Source organism: Gymnoscopelus microlampas (assembly GCF_963454915.1).
Source record: "Gymnoscopelus microlampas genome assembly, chromosome: 14".
Classification (NCBI taxonomy): domain Eukaryota; kingdom Metazoa; phylum Chordata; class Actinopteri; order Myctophiformes; family Myctophidae; genus Gymnoscopelus; species Gymnoscopelus microlampas.
The window spans coordinates 13,584,772-13,590,733 of NC_139951.1; the positions used below are offsets into that span (position 1 = coordinate 13,584,772).

Here is a 5,962-nt window from a genome sequence, read left to right on the forward strand (position 1 = left end):
GAAAGCAGTACATCTGATTCAGCTTTTTCTTCTTCATGTAAACTGTCAGGAGAGTCTGAGGAAACCTATGAGGAGATGAAGAAGCTGGACACCACACCAGTTGGCTACCTGGTCCAGAAAACCCCTATATTGTTACCTTTTGGAGAGGCAATGTACCCCACGGGCTGTTGCCTGAGCTACCAGGTAAATGGTTTAAATGCACTTTTGGGATGAGGTGAAAATAAACCCATACATACACGCAGTTACACACACACAATACAGCATAGTGATTTATTTTCCACAATACAGTATTATATACATAACAATATTTTACACATACAAGTAATGATGCAAATGGCCACATAGTCAGACAGGAAAATTCCCACATCCAGAATTAATTCCCAGATACGCATTTATTATCACCTGTTACTTTAATTTAAATTCACATGATCTCAACAGCCCCCACTAGTAAATGACTCCGTTACTGCAAAAATCTGGTGCTATCAATTGGTTGAAAGTTGGAGAGCATGCTCACAACGTACCAAATCTCATTTATGTTGTGCAAGCGGTCGTTGGGGATTCTGCCAGAGACAATTTTAAACATTTTCATTTTCGAAATAGCCCTTTCAACATGAATTCTGTTCTTTGTGGTCTTTGTCCGATCTAACCGCCAGATGCCATTGTTTGATGTCAGCCAAACAAAGGGAGGGGTGTTTAATTTCAACCCCAAGTCCTCCACATCTTGCTCTATTAGGAATTCCTTATCTGCCATAAGCCCATCACCCTGCTTAAGGTAGCCATGCTCTATCAGATTTCTCAGGAGTGGTATGATTCCACACTTCCTGAATATCTCCTGGTCTGATATACAACCTGTATATAGGGTGGAACAAAACATAATAGAGCCTCTTGGGTCAACAACAATCAATGATTTGAGTGTGTTGGTAGATTTGTAATTTGAAAATGTTTCGCTCTGTAGCGCCAACGAGCTTGGTTGCTGAATTTTAATCTCTGTGCAGTCCAGGATTGCAAATGTTGTAGGGAATTTAAACCGGTACCACGATGGCATTTTCTGTGTGATTATATCTCTGTCGGGCCACATAGGAAGTCGCCCAAGTGTGGTGAACATAAAATCAATCCAAGAGTTGAACAAAGTGCTTACACTTTGATGACTAATGTTAAACTTGAAAGCGAGCTCCTTGTGATCGAAATTTTGACGTAATTTCATCAGAACCAGGAGGAGCTGCTGACGCAAGGGCATGAGAGTTATTTGCTGGTCAACTTTTTTGTAAATTAGGGGTGCCATTTGTGGCGGAGCTTTTACACTGTTAGGAATGCCGAATACTGTGCACAGGCTATTAAACTGCTCGTAGGTAAACCCTGTGTTATACTGGAAGAAATTTGGAATGGTACTGAGCTGAATTCCTTCTGGGGTAATTTCATTTCGAATTCTGAGAGTTCTTTCTAAATGATCAATCCGTTTGAGCAGTTCAGCATTCTCACTATGAATGCTGGCATGGCATTGCTTGGTAGCATGGCAGCCTCCGTGAGCATGGCATTGCTCCAGGGCATGAAATTCTTCATGGGCATGGCATTGCTCCTTGACAGAGGATTCTTCATCGGCGTGGACTTGATCCTGGGCACGGCAAGCAAGTATTTTTGGCATCCTTAGGACATCTAAAAGACATATTTAGATGATCCAATATAAAAAACCTTGTAAAAGTATACATTTGGTCCCTGATGACCACAAATATATTGAAGTCAATGAATATAAATAAATAGACTATCATGGGGATTTCTGCCTTGTATAACTCACCCCCAGAATATAACACACCCCCAGCCACAGAACTGGAACTGACATCTGGGTCTGGTCCACTTGAACTTGGGGATGTGATAACCATGACAGGCTTCCTCTTTGGCAAAACTGTTATGGGCCTGGAATAGAATTTATTTAAAAAAAAAAAGTTAATAAGTGCATAGAATAGCATGGTCCAATCAATGCTCTGCCATACTGGACATATTTAATAAACAAGACACAATCAAGGAAACTTGCTATTCACCAGGTCGCTGGTACACCCATAATGATTATCTTGCTTATGAAACCTTACGCTTTACATCAGCTTCAATGTTGGAATGTTACCTTTTTTTAGGAGATGGTCTACATGTAATATGTGAACCTCCTGCATCAGCTGGGTGTGGGTGTAATTCTGTTGGCCTCCCATCAATGAAGTGCTAGAAACACATACACACAAACAAATCCCCATTGATTAATTTTAACTCCAGTGTTACAAACTTTATACATGCATGCATGGAGAAGTGAATTCCTACATCAATGTAAGACCTACTTCAGCTGACATATGAGAAATCAAATTTCTCAACATTGCTCAACATTATGCTTATTCATAATGTTTGCCAACTTTAAATTTACGTTGTCTGGATCTGTCTGGGCTGTAAAAGTTTTAATGTACAAACATTAGCCACTTAGCTGAGCCTTGTTGTCTCCATTTACCGTGCTATAGCCACAGCCTAGTCTACCGACCTAGTCTACCGAGCACAGAGTACAACAACTTACAATGGGCCTGGTCTACAAGATACGCCACAACATTGGGATCCCCCTGTATTTGGGGGGATCCCGCTCTCATGCTATACAACAAAAATGTGGAATGCCCTACCAAAAGGAGTAAAGTAGTGTAAAACCCTACTCACTTTCAAAACTGCCCTAAAGAACCACCTTCAGGAGGCTGCAATTCCAAACTGGCCCCTGTCAAAGTCTTAATCTCGTGGGTATATCATTTTAAACAAGCTTAGAGCTTTATGAGCCTTCCAGTTTAGTAGACCTTGTATTGTGAATCTGTACTTCCATGTACTATTTTTATCATGTCTTACTAAATAAAGCACATCAATCAATCAATCAAACAGATATGTAATGTTATTCATAATGGATATGGCGAGGCTATGACACCACTGTTCAAATAATTAATTATTAACGTTATACGGGGGCACGGTGGCGCAGTCGGTATCGCTGTCGCCTCACAGCTAGAAAGTCCTCCGCGTCACCAGTGCCCATACCCTAGGTGGGGTTGGCGAAAGGGCCTACTCTGTGTGGAGTTTGCATGTTCTCCCCGTGTCTCCCAGGGTAGTTAATACCCTCACAAAAACATGTAGTAATCCTGGTCACTATACTGCCTCCCCCTGGTCAACCGGGGCGCCTGATGGAGGGAAAGGGGAACTGGCTAACAAAAGCTTTCAAATAATAGGGCTTAACAGGCTGACGTCACTCGGCGACTGTGGCTTGCCCCACCCCCGGTCGGTGGGGTTGACATTTCTCTTCACTCAGAGGTTGAGGTTCGCTAGTAGTAGCCTGCTAGTTGGTGCTCTTTCAGCCGTGTTTCGCCAAAATGGGAATGAATTGTTGTATGAAAAACTGTTCCGCGGCTTCTCACCATCGACGAGGTGAGAATAAAGGTGCTAAAATGGACAACGGACTAACTTTTCGCCACATTCCCAAATGGAAGCCAGCCAGGTGTCCGACGTAACAAAGAGACGATGCATGGCTTGGTTGTCTGACAGCCCAGATGACAGAAAAAGACGTGGAAGAAACACGCAAGACAGCACACCTCAGGATCCATGTAGAGACGGTTATAGGCACTATACGCAACAAGTAGTCTACCACATATTAAATGGTAGGGTACCCATCACTCTGAAGCATAAACCTAGCCTGGTTCCAAACAGGCTGATAACCAGGCTAGCATAAACCAGGAGTGGGCGAGGACATGATCAATCCTTGACAAAGTTGTCCGAGCGTGATCTGACTAACTGGATGATGAGTAACCTGCTGGTTTTATTTTTAATAGTACCCTTCTGCATAGTAAAAACAGACATGAGGTTATGCTCTGTAGCTAAATTATCTATTCCTTTTTTATGTACATAGTAACCTGTACATGTTTTCAAATAAAAGACACAGAGTCTTTCTACATAAAATGATTATGTATATGCAAATAGAACCGCATTCTTTCCCATGGCTAAAATGCATAGGCTATTCTATCATTATGCAGTGCTTTCATTCAATGCAAATATAACAGAATCCTGATGATGATGGCTCAGGTCACCAGTTGCCTCACCTGTTAATGATCACATTATAATATGGATGGGCAGAGACCATTTTACTCCTCTTTGAGCCTGATGAGGTTCCTTTTTTATACACATAGTAACCTGTAAATGTCCCTTGTTTTCAAATAAAAGACACCTTCACGTGACGTTGACTTACAGTGGTTACTTTGTAGATTTTGATTATTATTACAAAACATACAGTAAACACTTCAGCCCATACATTTCGGCCATTTGGAAATAGACACTCTACAAGCATTGTGAGCTTGCAGATCTGCTATTTTCCAATGATTATACATTTGTGTTGTGTGTACTAGCTATATAGTAGTGTAACCTGTTGGATGGGTCTGTAGACTGGTAGTGACCCAACCAATATGGTGAATCTTGGCCACGCCCCCCAAATCACTCCCCCACCGGGCCACCAAAGCGAACTTTGCCAGCCCTATTGTAATGGAGTAAAAGTACAATATTTCACTCTGAAATGTAGTGGAGTAGAAGTAAAAGAAAGGTATTGCATTTGAAACACTCCAGTAAAGTAAGCACCTCAAGAGTAAATGTAATTAGTTACTTTACACCACTGCTAATGCTAATGCTAACCGAGCCAGGCTGTCTCACTCATACCCTGCTACTATAGTCTAAAGCAGGGGTCTTCATCGTTTTCAGGCCAAGGACCCCCTAGCTGAGAGAGAGATGAAGCAGGGACCCCCTCTATATTGTATAAAATTGTGTTTCAGATTAAACTGTTTGGTTTTTTACTTTGTCTGCTGTTTTTTTTCCCTCTACACCTTCCTCTTTGCCAAAAATAGCAGATCTACAAGCTCACAACGCCTCGCAGCTTGTAGATCTGCTATTTTTGGCTAAAGTTCTCCTCAGAAAAAAAGGATGCTAGGGTTCAAGAAAATCATATCACACAAAGATTTTGCGGACCCCCTGTAGTAACTCTGAGGACCCCCTAGGGGTCCCGTACCCCCTGTTGAAGACCCCTGGTCTAAAGCGTAACATTAACGTCAACTTTTACGAAACAATGGTTCAATCAATCGTCTGATAAACCATAAATAACTTACCTTGGTGCAAATATAGGTGTCCTTACAAACTTTCCCGACATGGAGCTGTTTGTGTGGTCGGCCACACAGCTTGATCCACAGCTTGCACTTTTCCAGTGCAGCTTTGGGCTTGGGAAAAGGGATAAAAAATGCCCCCGCCATGCGTTCTGGGTACCTAGAATCGCTGTTGCAGGTTCCCCAGCAGCAGCGCTTCACCATGGTGTTATTGTAGTATGAACGTTCTTCTTGATATTGATTATAATCGTGTGAAATAAGGCTAAAGTTACTTTGTCTTCGATGCTACGCGCGGCCAGCTTGTCCTAGTCTGGTGTTGCTAAGCTGCGATTGGACGATCGCAGTTTGGGGAGGGGCCTAGTCAAAGGTCTAACACAGCGTTATTCTTTGAGACATACATCCGAGGTTTTTGACAAGGTATATAGAAAAGATGTGAATGTACAGAGAAGTCCCGCGAAAGGGGCTAAAACGTTTAAAAGCTAAAAAAGATTAAAATAAAAAAGATCAGTGAATCTACGATCTGCTTGTTGAGTCTTCTTGCTAATCGATTGGTCACGCCTGCAGAGGGGAAGGAAGGGGAGGAGCTCTTTATCTTTATTCAGTAACAGTTACACACCTCCTCCACCAGGTGGCGAAAGGCAGTAGTGGGGTGCCTGGATCCGCTTTTAAACACAATGACCCGGAAGTAAATATGTGTTGTTGCTTACTTAGCTCGCCGTAGCAGCTCAGTAGTGGTAATGTTGATATTTGTGCCTTTACACATTATATAAGTAAATTACAGTAGGAACAGAGAGCTTGGTGAAAATGTCTCACAAAGGAGG

General features: G+C 42.3%; 1 long non-coding RNA gene across 1 annotated transcript; it reads right to left on the reverse strand.

Annotated features, from left to right (window-relative positions):
• Positions 1-1,833: 1,833 nt before the first annotated feature.
• Positions 1,834-5,368, reverse strand: LOC311060668. Its single transcript, XR_014602300.1, has 3 exons — positions 5,148-5,368; positions 2,117-2,208; positions 1,834-1,911 (listed from the first exon to the last, which is right to left on the reverse strand). It is a non-coding gene; the product is annotated as an uncharacterized lncRNA (long non-coding RNA).
• Between the last annotated feature and the right edge of the window lie 594 nt (positions 5,369-5,962).